The sequence below is a fragment of the Taurulus bubalis genome (assembly GCF_910589615.1).
Source record: "Taurulus bubalis genome assembly, chromosome: 16".
NCBI classification, from domain to species: Eukaryota; Metazoa; Chordata; class Actinopteri; order Perciformes; family Cottidae; genus Taurulus; species Taurulus bubalis.
This window is the reverse complement of record NC_136604.1, coordinates 22959578-22973718: the sequence shown is the minus strand read 5'-3', so window position 1 is coordinate 22973718 and position 14141 is coordinate 22959578.

Genomic DNA, 14141 nt, shown 5'->3' with positions numbered 1-14141 from the left:
CTCCGCTCTGTCAGTGCTCGGGCCGAATTATGAATCAAGTCTGCAACCCTGTTTAAAAAAGATTTGTAGTGGAAAGCAGCTCATTGCAGCCGCTAATACTGATACAACCGACTCACATATCTGCAATCATTTTGTTTTGTTTAGCACAGGTTGCACGTTATTGTTATTTTGAAAAGATATGCAGTGGAAAACTAAGTAAAAGTCTTTATTGACAAATATTTGAACTTGTTTTGATTAGTTTTTCCACAGGTTGCGCTTTATTGTTAATCTTGAAAATATACTCAGTGCAAAACAGTTTAATTGCAGCCACAATAAGCTATTGTTTGCACATGATTGCACATTTTATTTGTTATTGTCTGATGGAGCAATCTGGTTTACTTTGAAAGTGATTGCAATTTTCTTTATTCTATTAATTGAAAAATTCACAAAAAGTTATTATTTCAATACAAATTCAGCATGGACCATTTTGTCACAATTTTATTGTGAAAATGTTTCTTCCTCCAAAGTGGGGCGTGACAGAAAAAGTTTGAGAACCACTGATTTAGGGGAAGTTCGCAAAAATGTGTTTTTCACAAAATTCTAAATGGCGGAAAAATCTAAGTAGGCGGAGCTTAATGCTATGATTTACTTTTTTGTAGAGCAGACACAACCGGACATGTGGGCCAAATCTCGAGTCAATCGCTCATCGGGTGCAAAAGGTGTGGGCTTTCACAACTCAAGGGGGCGCTATCGAGCTATTTCATCCCACTTCTGCCCGACAACACAATGAGATTGCTATTTTCACGGAGTCAGATTGGTCTGCAATCTTTGAATAACATAAGTTTAGCCCAAGCAGCTCTGTTCCCCACGTAAAGCCGACAAATAAACAATGGCATGACTATAGGTCCTCCGCTCTGTCAGTGATCGGGCTGAATTATGAATGAAGAAGATTACAATTGATGAAAAAATGTGGGATTCTGTTCTTCCCTAAAGAGTGAGCAGAGGGTTTTAGTGGATGCAATCTGCAACCTCACCACTAGAGGGCCCTAAACCCCTCTGCTCCTTTAAGGAGCTCCTGACATGACCTGCACCAAACATGATGGACAACATGGAGAAACCAGGACACAGGACTGTGTGGCTTTTATTAGTTTATTAGTGGTTTAATTTCATCGCATACAAGAGATGCCAAGTCGACGTTGCCTTCAAGACACGAGACGAAGAAAGAATGAAAGTACAAGTGAAGATGCGTCACTACTACAAATAGAAGTAGACTCAGGGTATTTGCATGTGATGCTTTAAAGCTTCATAGATGGAAGTAATGATTCTGTGAGACTCCACCTGCTCTGTATGAGTTTCTGTTTGAGGAATACATGTGAGCATTAACGTTTGACAGACGGAATTTCTAAATATTTTCTCCCATATTACATCCCATATTTTATCCCAAATTTCCTTCGCTATCTCCTTAATCAACTTTTTGATAGTTTCTTTTGATGGCGGTGGGGTTGTTGGTGCTGTAGTTGTTGTTGGTGCTGTAGTTGTTGGTGTAGTTGTTGGTGCTGTAGTTGTTGTTGGTGCTGTAGTTGTTGGTGTAGTTGTTGCTGTAGTTGTTGCTGTAGTTGTTGGTGCTGTAGTTGTTGTTGGTGCTGTAGTAGTTGTTGGTGCTGTAGTTGTTTGTGCAGTTGTTGGTGTAGTTGTTGGTGCAGTTGTTGGTGTAGTTGTTGTTGGTGCAGTTGTTGGTGTAGTTGTTGGTGTAGTTGTTGGTGCTGTAGTTGTTTGTGCAGTTGTTGGTGTAGTTGTTGGTGTAGTTGTTGGTGCAGTTGTTGGTGTAGTTGTTGTTGGTGCAGTTGTTGGTGTAGTTGTTGGTGTAGTTGTTGGTGCTGTAGTTGTTGGTGCAGTTGTTGGTGTAGTTGTTGGTGCAGTTGTTGGTGTAGTTGTTGGTGTAGTTGTTGGTGTAGTTGTTGGTGCAGTTGTTGGTGTAGTTGTTGCTGTAGTTGTTGGTGTAGTTGTTGGTGCTGTAGTTGGTGCTGTAGTTGTTGTTGGTGCAGTTGTTGGTGCAGTTGTTGGTGTAGTTGTTGGTGTAGTTGTTGGTGTAGTTGTTGTTGGTGTAGTTGTTGGTGCTGTAGTTGTTGCTGTAGTTGTTGCTGTAGTTGTTGGTGTAGTTGTTGGTGCTGTAGTTGTTGTTGGTGCAGTTGTTGGTGTAATTGTTGGTGCTCTAGTTGTTGTTGGTGTAGTTGTTGGTGCTGTAGTTGTTGGTGTAGTTGTTGGTGCTGTAGTTGTTGGTGTAGTTGTTGGTGCTGTAGTTGTTGTTGGTGTAGTTGTTGGTGCTGTAGTTGTTGGTGTAGTTGTTGGTGCTGTAGTAGTTGTTGGTGTAGTTGTTGGTGGTGTAGTTGTTGGTGTAGTTGTTGGTGCTGTAGTAGTTGTTGGTGTAGTTGTTGGTGGTGTAGTTGTTGGTGTAGTTGTTGGTGCTGTAGTAGTTGTTGGTGTAGTTGTTGGTGCTGTAGTTGTTGGTGTAGTTGTTGGTGCTGTATTAGTTGTTGGTGTAGTTGTTGGTGCTGTAGTTGTTGGTGTAGTTGTTGGTGCTGTAGTTGTTGTTGGTGTAGTTGTTGGTGCTGTAGTTGTTGGTGTAGTTGTTGGTGCTGTAGTTGTTGTTGGTGTTATAGTCGTTGTTGCATACTGTGTGTTGCCTGATGCTGTTCAGCAATGTAATGGTTGAATTAGTAAACCTTTAACATATTGATTCTACATTTGAACATCTTTACATCTTTTACTGGGAATCAATCAATTAAACTTACCAACACACAGAAGTAGGATCATACAGATCTTCATCTTCATCATCATGGGAAATAGCTTTTCTGTTAAATAAATGTAAAAAAAGACTTTTATTAGGTTCAGTATAGTAATGCCAATTAAATAATGTTTTTACAATTTGTAAATGTGTGTAAGATCTGTAATTAAACTTTTACTGATTTTGAGATAAGCATTACTTTAAATCTCTGATTCACTAAAATGTCATGTCATCAGTACCAAAATGTTTAAATGTTTAAAATGCTTTTACTACTTTTATTACTTTATTCTCTTCATCTTTGAGACAATAATGTTTTGTTAGCTGTTCATGCAGAATACTATCATTGATATAGAGGAAAAATAAAACGGGATTGTTTTGTCAATTAATAAAGTTAAAGTTAAATATCACAGTGAAATGAATGAATGAATATATACTTTATTAATCCCCAAGGTGAAATTTGGTGTCGAGTAGCAGCCACTTACACAGAAAATAAGATAAGATACAAAAACAACAGGGATGAAAGATATATAAGATATATACAATAATAATAGTAATACAAATAAAAATAGCTGCATATGACACATGTCTAGCTGTACACAATAATTAAAGCATTAAATACACAATGAGTGCAGGTAACCAATGATGAAGAACACATGTATAATTGTATAATGATATAATTGAAAAGAATGCAGGAAACACAACTCACAGTATTAAAATGAGACAAATATAATAAAAGGTAATACTTACAGATGTCCTCGTCGTGACTTTTCTTTGCTGCGTAACTGAAGTTGTGATGTCTCTGGTTCCACCTGTTCAGCGTCCTTTGCTGTTTGCTAGTTGACGTCCTCCACTGAACAGGTAGCAGCTCTTATAGCTCAAAGCAGCTGAGATGACATCACTTCACCAACAAGGACCAGAAGGAATTGTTTTTGTTTTTTAAGGTGTGGCGACACATTGAGATGTGAACCTCTGGAACGAGGACATAAGATAAGATAAGATAAGATAAGATAAGATAAAATAATCCTTTATTAGTCCCGCAGTGGGGAAATTACAGGATTACAGCAGCATTGTGAATAAAAGATCAAAATCAAGTAATATAATAGAAAACAATAAAAACAGTAAAGAAGAATATTAAATATACAGACTGAATAAAAAAAAGTACTTAAACGTATTGCACGTGTTGGATGTTGTACCAGGTGAAAGGTTAAAGGGTTCAGAAGTGATCAAAGTGATCAAAGTGATCAAAGTGATCATGGTTTACTGAGAGCTCAGTGTGTTGTGCAGCCTGACAGCAGCGGGAAGGAAGGACTTGCGGTTCCTCACCCTCAGACACCGAGGGTGAATCAGCCGGTGGCTGAAGGAGCTGCAGGGCGTCCTGCATGGGGTGGGAGGCGTGGCTTAACATGGATGATAGCTTAGCATCATCCTCCTGTCCCCCACCACCTCCACCAGGTGATAGCTTAGCATCCTCCTCCTGTCCCCCACCACCTCCACCAGGTGATAGCTTAGCATCCTCCTCCTGTCCCCCACCACCTCCACGGTATCCAGAGGACACCCAGCACGCTGCTGGGCGTCCTCTGGATACCCTATAGGATACCGTATCCTCTGGTAACCCTATACCGTGGTGAGGAAGGCCAGCATTTTTATAGAGAGCGTGTGCGTGGTCAGACCAGTCCAGTTTGTTGTTCAAGTGAACACCCAGGTACTCATAAGACTTTATAATCTCAATGTCCAGTCCCTGGATGCTCACCGGTACCGGAGGAGAGCGTTTACTCCGGCGGAAGTCCACCGCCAGCTCCTTGGTCTTACTGGAGTTTATCTGGAGGCGGTTCCTAAAAAGTCCGGTCTGACGGTCTGCAGTTCCCGGGTTTCCTGACAGAACGATCACAAATCACATATAAAAGACATTGAATACAACAAAACAATGTAAAAACAACACAAATAAACTTGACAAGAAACCTGTTGACTTAATGTAAAAACTGAAGTAAAATCTGTGTTTGAAGAACATTTGCAAAACTACAAAGATGGAGTCCTTTTTATTCTCTTTAATAAAGATTAAAAAGGTCCCAAAATCTTAAAGCGAGCAGGCAATCAGTGAACCTCACACCTGTGCAATGTAATGCAATGCAATGTAATGTAATGCAATGCAATGTAATGTAATGTAATGTAATGTCATGCAATGCAATGTAATGTCATGCAATGTAATGTAATGTAATGTAATGTAATGTCATGCAATGCAATGTAATGTCATGCAATGTAATGTAATGTAATGTAATGTCATGCAATGCAATGTAATGTCATGCAATGTAATGTAATGCAATGTCATGTAGTGTAATGTCATGTAATGCAATGTCATGTAATGTAATGTAATGTCATGTAATTTAATGTCATGTAATGCAATGTAATGTATTGCAATGTCATGTCATGTCATGTCATGTAATGTAATGTCATGTAATGTAATGTTATGTAATGTCATGTAATGTAATGTTATGTAATGTCATGTAATGTAATGTTATGTAATGTCATGTAATGCAATGTCATGTAATGCAATGTTATGTCATGTAATGCAATGTAATGTTATGTAATGTAATGTCATGTAATGTAATGTCATGTATTGCAATGTAATGTAATGCAATGTAATGTAATGTAATGCCATGTCATGTAATGTCATGTAATGTCATGTCATGCAATGTAATGTCATGCAATGTATCCATCCATCCATCCATTATCAGCCGCTTATCCGGGGTCGGGTCGCGGTGGCAGCAGGTCCATCAGGCCGACCCAGGCTTCCCTCTCACCTGCAACACTTTCCAGCTCATTCTGGGATCCCGAGGCGTTCCAAGGCCAGCCGGGAGATATAATCCCTCCAGCGTGTCCTCGGTCTTCCCCGGGGTCTCCTACCAGTTGGACGTGCCTGGAAAACCTCTAATGGGAGGCGTCCAGGAGGCATCCTGACTAGATGCTGAACACCTCAGCTGACTCCTTTCGACACGAAGGAGCAGCGACTCGACTCCAAGCTCCCTCCTGATGTCCGAGCTCCTTACCCTATCTCTAAGGCTGAGCCCGGCCACCCTGCGGAGGAAGCTCATTTCGGCCGCTTGTATCCGAGATCTCGTTCTTTCGGTCACGACCCAGAGTTCGTGACCATAGGTGAGGGTTGGAACATAGACCGACCAGTAAATGGAGAGCTTCGCCTTCAGGCTCAGCTCCTCTTCACCAGGACGGACCGGTACAGCGCCTGTTTTATTGCTGCAGCCGCACCGATCCGTCTGTCGATCTCCCGCTCCACCTTACCCTCACTCGTGAACAAGACCCCGAGATACTTGAACTCCTTCGCTTGGGGCAGGCAGTTTGTCCCCACCTGGAGGGAGCAATCCACCGGTTTCCGGCAATGTTTCATGCAATGTAATATTATATAATGTCATGCAATGTAATGTCATGCAATGTAATGTCATGTCATGTAATGCAATGTCATGTAATGTCATGTAATGTGCGAGTGTCAGCTGTTGAGCAACTGGTCACCAGGTGGCGCCGCAGGAGAACATAAAAACAAAAAGGCTCCAAACGTTTGCTCATCCCCAAAGAACAATCTAAAAAAAGAAAAATATAATCAATTTAATGATTACAGCCGTTACTAAGTGCTTCTGTGAGAGAATATATTAAATGAGACCTATGAGCGAATGTATCGAATGTATCAAAAGTATCAAAAGTATTGAATGTATCAAAAGTATCAAAAGTATCGAATGTATCAAAAGTATCAAAAGTATTGAATGTATCAAAAGTATCAAAAGTATTGAATGTATCAAAAGTATCAAAAGTATCGATGTGTGGTAAAGAAGGCATTTTTGGATTTCATGTGATGTGAGGAAAGAGAAAGTTTTCACAAATATAACTAATATTTTCTTAATTCCTGAGGCTCCAATGGAAGAGAAACGTGTGTTCAAAAAGCACAGACAATATTCATATCAACTAAAAAATATAGTAGTTTCAAATGAAATACAAAGTTATTTAATGTGAGACTCTTCACAGAGTTCTACATCCCAGACACAGGGTGGACGTTGTGGGCGTTACTTTTGGTTTTTATCTCTTACTTATTCAATCTCTCTTTCAAACTCTCAGACGGGATTGTTGGACCAGTGAAGACAAACCATTGATCAACGACGACCAGCGAGGCAGAATCACTGGTTCTGTCTCTACAGTCTGGTGGCTTTGAGGACGGCTTGTGACTTGTGAGTTTTGGATGTTAACGAATTACAATAACTGTTCAAATCCCTGTTGATTTGAGAGAAACATGAATAAGACCCGCCTCTTCTCGAGGGCGTCGTCTTCTGCTTCACGCAACTCTTTCACTGTAGTAAGACCTCGTTGTGTTTGTCGTTGTCTTTCTTCGTCTGACTGTACTCTTCATCCTCATCAACCACCACAAGCAGCTGCCCAGTCTGCCGCAACACGCTCTACCCCAATAATGTCCAATAATCCATAACGCACGCTTTCACCTGTACATGAATCACATGCAACACACACACATAGGAGTCGGCCCTCCAGCTGACACGGACCGGTTCATTTGGCGACGTCGCGTTCTCTTTGCGCAGAACGACCACTTTAACGTGATGTGGACGCGTCAGCCTGACATTTCAATTAAAGTGACAGCCAGCATCAAATTAGTGCCAAGCTGTATGTGGTTTCATCACAGCAAACAATACATGCTTTACAAGCAGGTCTGAGGAGTGGAAGCACATGCCGAGCATCACAGCTAATTGCCTGCTTTTTAATTATGTCAGAGACAGCTGGTGTGACATCTAGAGGTTTGATGTGCAACAGTTTCCCGCAGCCCAAAAGCAGGGTTCACGGCCCGTTGTGGTCTGCAGGTCCAACAGAACGTTGTGGAATAACCACAAAGTGCATCACAGTAGTTCCGTGAACAGGGACACCAATTGTTTGCTTTTTTTTGTGTCGCTCTGAACGTTAAAAACCAAAGTTAAGTTCAAGCAACAAAACCACATCACTAGTTTAGAAACTCTCATGGACAGTTAGGTTCAGAACCACGAGCATGAAACCACAGCTGGGTGTCAGACAGCGGTCTTCTGGGTGAAAGTCCTGTTTGCTGGACCCCTTCCACCCTCCATCATTCATCTTCTGGATGTAATAAAGTATTGGACTTGCTCTGACTGCTCCTTCGTCACGTGGATGAATTCAATGAGCGTTTCCTCCACCAATAAGGCTCAGAATGATCTTGAATTGTTTTTTTGGGCTGCATTCATTCAAAACCCGGCACCTTGTGAGAAAGTGTTTATTTGTATTTTATATTTCTAGAGCGTAACCGCTGTGAAACAATCCTAAAATAACACTTCATCCTTCTGGTTCACGGCTTTGTTGTTGCTCACGCCGGCCCCTCTCTTCATTCACATCCTTTGTGTTGTTGATCGTACTTCTTCTTCTTCTTCTTCTTCTTCTTTTGGGTCAAATATGGAGGACAGACAGTCACATGTGAGCACTGGAGGCCACAGGCACTCCAGCCGGTCTGGAGCAGGAGGAGCGAGACGCCCTCACATGGCCTTTTAGAAATGAGGTCGCATCGTAACCAGGTTGGTATGTGCCATGTACTTAAGGCTCAGTCATAGGACTACTTTTATTAAACCAATGAATCAGCTTCATCTGACATGTGGTCACAGAGTCTCACAGCTGTGCTTCTGTAGAGACAAACATGCGTTCTCATACGATGTTCATAGCGATACCGAGAAAAAGTAATTCAATGAAATGTGTTTAGCCCAATATCACAAATCACACATTTTCATACGACATCCTCTGTCTGGAATGCACCGTAATACTTTTATAATAATACCTAAATCTAGTTGTATGTAATCCACGTGATTGTGAACCACAATAGAATGATAATAATAAAGATAGCAGAAATACAAATATGACTATTACTGCAAACAGCAGCAGTGGATCGCACCCTCATGCTACGGTTTTATGATGTCTTGTGAAAAAATGTGTCCTCTTTTTTTTATATTTTCCACTGAAAGTCCAGCAACTCAAGTCCGTTTGAGACGATCCACTTCAAGTCCAAAACTAAGTGGGTTTTTGTTTCCTTTCTACTTCCTGGTTGATGATTAGGTGGATTATATTCAAAGATAGGAGACAAAGGTCTGAACGCTGTATGGGAACAGCCTGAGTGGATAGAATAGAATAGTAGTATCCTACAAGTGAAGAACATAGAATAATAAATGAGTGTTTGGTGAGATGGGGTATGAAACATTTTCAACTTCCAAATGTTTGAGAACCATTGACTCATTTCAACTTCCGTGTCTCCTCCCTCATTGGTTCAGCTCATGTCTTAATGTGCACCTGGATTTATACGAATACCTCAAATTGAGGCTGAATTCACTCAACAATTCTGGATAATGGTGAGGAGACGCTGCATTGTTGCTCCAAAAAGGATGAAGTGAGTACAAGCGCCAACGTTTCAACTCCACATCTTCTACACCATGTTTTCAGTGATGGTTCAATAAACAGGAAGAGACCCATTTATACTCATGATAGAATCCTCTAAGTGAACGGGGCACAGATTGTGGAAGAAATAATCCGCACGCTCAACACTTGTGAGCAAAGAGTTCTAACCGGCTGATTGTGGACTGAACGAGGTCACCGACTCCAAGGAGGGTAAACGCAGGTACGTTAATTACAAGCGTGGTTCTTTTGTACCTGACTGAATGCATTATTAGTCCAATTGCAGCAATTAATTAATGGCATCGGTAAAACATTTGCATTGTTATGCAAGCACTCACAAAGAGAAAGCAAGACAATTACTTGTGTAACTAGGTTGGTATTTGACAGTCAACAGACTGTGAATCTGTGAGCCAGAGAGGGCCTCAAGCGAGAATGCATACGCTGTTTTTATGATGAACCTTTTATTAAATACTTTTTAATTATACCTCATCGAATTCCGGACTATTACTTCCCATGATCACCCGGGATTTAAAGAATACATTTCAACCTCAGAGATCCGAGTGTCTGCTGATGATGCAGTGGTTTACTGCACTAGATGGAGTTCATCACACCCTTTGGGCTGCATTCACAAACAACCCGACTCAGAGAAGACCGGAGCCGGCGCCAAGGAGGCTGTTGCCGAGCGTCTGAAGACGGCCCGTTACCGGCCGAACAACATTTTAAACACAAACATAAAAACAATAAAACAAAAATACGTGTATGATCAACGTACGTGTTTAATCAACGTGTGTAACACGTCAAACACAAACATAATCAGGGAGGAGATACGTTTCTGATCAAACGTAATGGGGAATGCGTGTTAGTTCTGGGGGAACGTCATTTTTAGGAGACAGGGTTGATCACATGACCTTTTAGAAATGAGGTCACATCGTAACTAGGTTGGTGTGTGCCATGTACTGCCATGTGTCTACAGCTGTGAGACACATGTGACCACATGTCAGATGAAGCTGATTCATTGGTTTAATAAAGGTAGTCGTATTATTGAGACTCTCATGTGCGCCGACATCCAGTAACCCAACAGCCTGACTGCCATTGAAAGGAATCTGCTGCGTTCAGATGCTGTAAGTTAATTAATTACAACCTTTCTTCATTGGTTTCATTTAAATGCATGTCAAATACCAACCTAGTTACACAAGTAATTGTCTTGCTTTCTCTTTGTGAGTGCTTGCATAACAATGCAAATGTTTTACCGATGCCATTAATTAATTGCTGCAATTGGACTAATAATGCATTCAGTCAGGTACAAAAGAACCACGCTTGTAATTAACGTACCTGCGTTTACCCTCCTTGGAGTCGGTGACCTCGTTCAGTCCACAATCAGCCGGTTAGAACTCTTTGCTCACAAGTGTTGAGCGTGCGGATTATTTCTTCCACAATCTGTGCCCCGTTCACTTAGAGGATTCTATCATGAGTATAAATGGGTCTCTTCCTGTTTATTGAACCATCACTGAAAACATGGTGTAGAAGATGTGGAGTTGAAACGTTGGCGCTTGTACTCACTTCATCCTTTTTGGAGCAACAATGCAGCGTCTCCTCACCATTATCCAGAATTGTTGAGTGAATTCAGCCTCAATTTGAGGTATTCGTATAAATCCAGGTGCACATTAAGACATGAGCTGAACCAATGAGGGAGGAGACACGGAAGTTGAAATGAGTCAATGGTTCTCAAACATTTGGAAGTTGAAAATGTTTCATACCCCATCTCACCAAACACTCATTTATTATTCTATGTTCTTCACTTGTAGGATACTACTATTCTATTCTATCCACTCAGGCTGTTCCCATACAGCGTTCAGACCTTTGTCTCCTATCTTTGAATATAATCCACCTAATCATCAACCAGGAAGTAGAAAGGAAACAAAAACCCACTTAGTTTTGGACTTGAAGTGGATCGTCTCAAACGGACTTGAGTTGCTGGACTTTCAGTGGAAAATATAAAAAAAAGAGGACACATTTTTTCACAAGACATCATAAAACCGTAGCATGAGGGTGCGATCCACTGCTGCTGTTTGCAGTAATAGTCATATTTGTATTTCTGCTATCTTTATTATTATCATTCTATTGTGGTTCACAATCACGTGGATTACATACAACTAGATTTAGGTATTATTATAAAAGTATTACGGTGCATTCCAGACAGAGGATGTCGTATGAAAATGTGTGATTTGTGATATTGGGCTACACACATTTCATTGAATTACTTTTTCTCGGTATCGCTATGAACATCGTATGAGAACGCATGTTTGTCTCTACAGAAGCACAGCTGTGAGACTCTGTGACCACATGTCAGATGAAGCTGATTCATTGGTTTAATAAAAGTAGTCCTATGACTGAGCCTTAAGTACATGGCACATACCAACCTGGTTACGATGCGACCTCATTTCTAAAAGGCCATGTGAGGGCGTCTCGCTCCTCCTGCTCCAGACCGGCTGGAGTGCCTGTGGCCTCCAGTGCTCACATGTGACTGTCTGTCCTCCATATTTGACCCAAAAGAAGAAGAAGAAGAAGAAGAAGTACGATCAACAACACAAAGGATGTGAATGAAGAGAGGGGCCGGCGTGAGCAACAACAAAGCCGTGAACCAGAAGGATGAAGTGTTTTTTTAGGATTGTTTCACAGCGGTTACGCTCTAGAAATATAAAATACAAATAAACACTTTCTCACAAGGTGCCGGGTTTTGAATGAATGCAGCCCAAAAAAACAATTCAAGATCATTCTGAGCCTTATTGGTGGAGGAAACGCTCATTGAATTCATCCACGTGACGAAGGAGCAGTCAGAGCAAGTCCAATACTTTATTACATCCAGAAGATGAATGATGGAGGGTGGAAGGGGTCCAGCAAACAGGACTTTCACCCAGAAGACCGCTGTCTGACACCCAGCTGTGGTTTCATGCTCGTGGTTCTGAACCTAACTGTCCATGAGAGTTTCTAAACTAGTGATGTGGTTTTGTTGCTTGAACTTAACTTTGGTTTTTAACGTTCAGAGCGACACAAAAAAAAGCAAACAATTGGTGTCCCTGTTCACGGAACTACTGTGATGCACTTTGTGGTTATTCCACAACGTTCTGTTGGACCTGCAGACCACAACGGGCCGTGAACCCTGCTTTTGGGCTGCGGGAAACTGTTGCACATCAAACCTCTAGATGTCACACCAGCTGTCTCTGACATAATTAAAAAGCAGGCAATTAGCTGTGATGCTCGGCATGTGCTTCCACTCCTCAGACCTGCTTGTAAAGCATGTATTGTTTGCTGTGATGAAACCACATACAGCTTGGCACTAATTTGATGCTGGCTGTCACTTTAATTGAAATGTCAGGCTGACGCGTCCACATCACGTTAAAGTGGTCGTTCTGCGCAAAGAGAACGCGACGTCGCCAAATGAACCGGTCCGTGTCAGCTGGAGGGCCGACTCCTATGTGTGTGTGTTGCATGTGATTCATGTACAGGTGAAAGCGTGCGTTATGGATTATTGGACATTATTGGGGTAGAGCGTGTTGCGGCAGACTGGGCAGCTGCTTGTGGTGGTTGATGAGGATGAAGAGTACAGTCAGACGAAGAAAGACAACGACAAACACAACGAGGTCTTACTACAGTGAAAGAGTTGCGTGAAGCAGAAGACGACGCCCTCGAGAAGAGGCGGGTCTTATTCATGTTTCTCTCAAATCAACAGGGATTTGAACAGTTATTGTAATTCGTTAACATCCAAAACTCACAAGTCACAAGCCGTCCTCAAAGCCACCAGACTGTAGAGACAGAACCAGTGATTCTGCCTCGCTGGTCGTCGTTGATCAATGGTTTGTCTTCACTGGTCCAACAATCCCGTCTGAGAGTTTGAAAGAGAGATTGAATAAGTAAGAGATAAAAACCAAAAGTAACGCCCACAACGTCCACCCTGTGTCTGGGATGTAGAACTCTGCAGATCAGGGAAATAAAGCACTTCATACACACATTGGGAAAGAACTCTATCGCCTATTTTAACAAGTTTTTCCAGTGTTTAAAAATACCTTTTGGTGGAAAAGTGTAATAAAGGGGGAATTCCAGAGGATGTGAGTGTGTCGGGTTTGAACCTTTAGAAAACCAACCTATGTTTAGGCCTCTGCTCGAAAATGTCATACCCAAACTAATCTCTGCAACCACTAGGGCTATTTGAATAATGTTGGTGTTATAATAGAAGGTGTGAGATTTTGTTCCGATGTGTAAATATCAGTCTATATGTTACTGGTTAAGAGTAAATGAAGATGACACAGAAAAAAATGAAAAGGTTTCAGGTCCGCCTATAAAAAAAATCACTTTCAGGATGATTATTTCTTTGAAATGATGCAGCTGTAAGGTCCAACTCTAACCCAAATCATGCACAATATGTGAACATTCTCTAACCCAAATCATAGCTCAATATGTGAACATTCTCTAACCCAAATCATAACTCAATATGTGAACATTCTCTAACCCAAATCATAACTCAATATGTGAACATTCTCTAACCCAAATCATAACACAATATGTGAACATTCTCTAACCCAAATCATAACACAATATGTGAACATTCTCTAACCCAAATCATAGCTCAATATGTGAACATTCTCTAACCCAAATCATACACAATATGTGAACATTTTCTAACCCAAATCATAGCTCAATATGTGAACATTCTCTAACCCAAATCATAACTCAATATGTGAACATTCTCTAACCCAAATCATAACTCAATATGTGAACATTCTCTAACCCAAATCATAACACAATATGTGAACATTCTCTAACCCAAATCATAGCTCAATATGTGAACATTCTCTAACCCAAATCATAACTCAATATGTGAACATTCTCTAACCCAAATCATAACTCAATATGTGAACATTCTCTAACC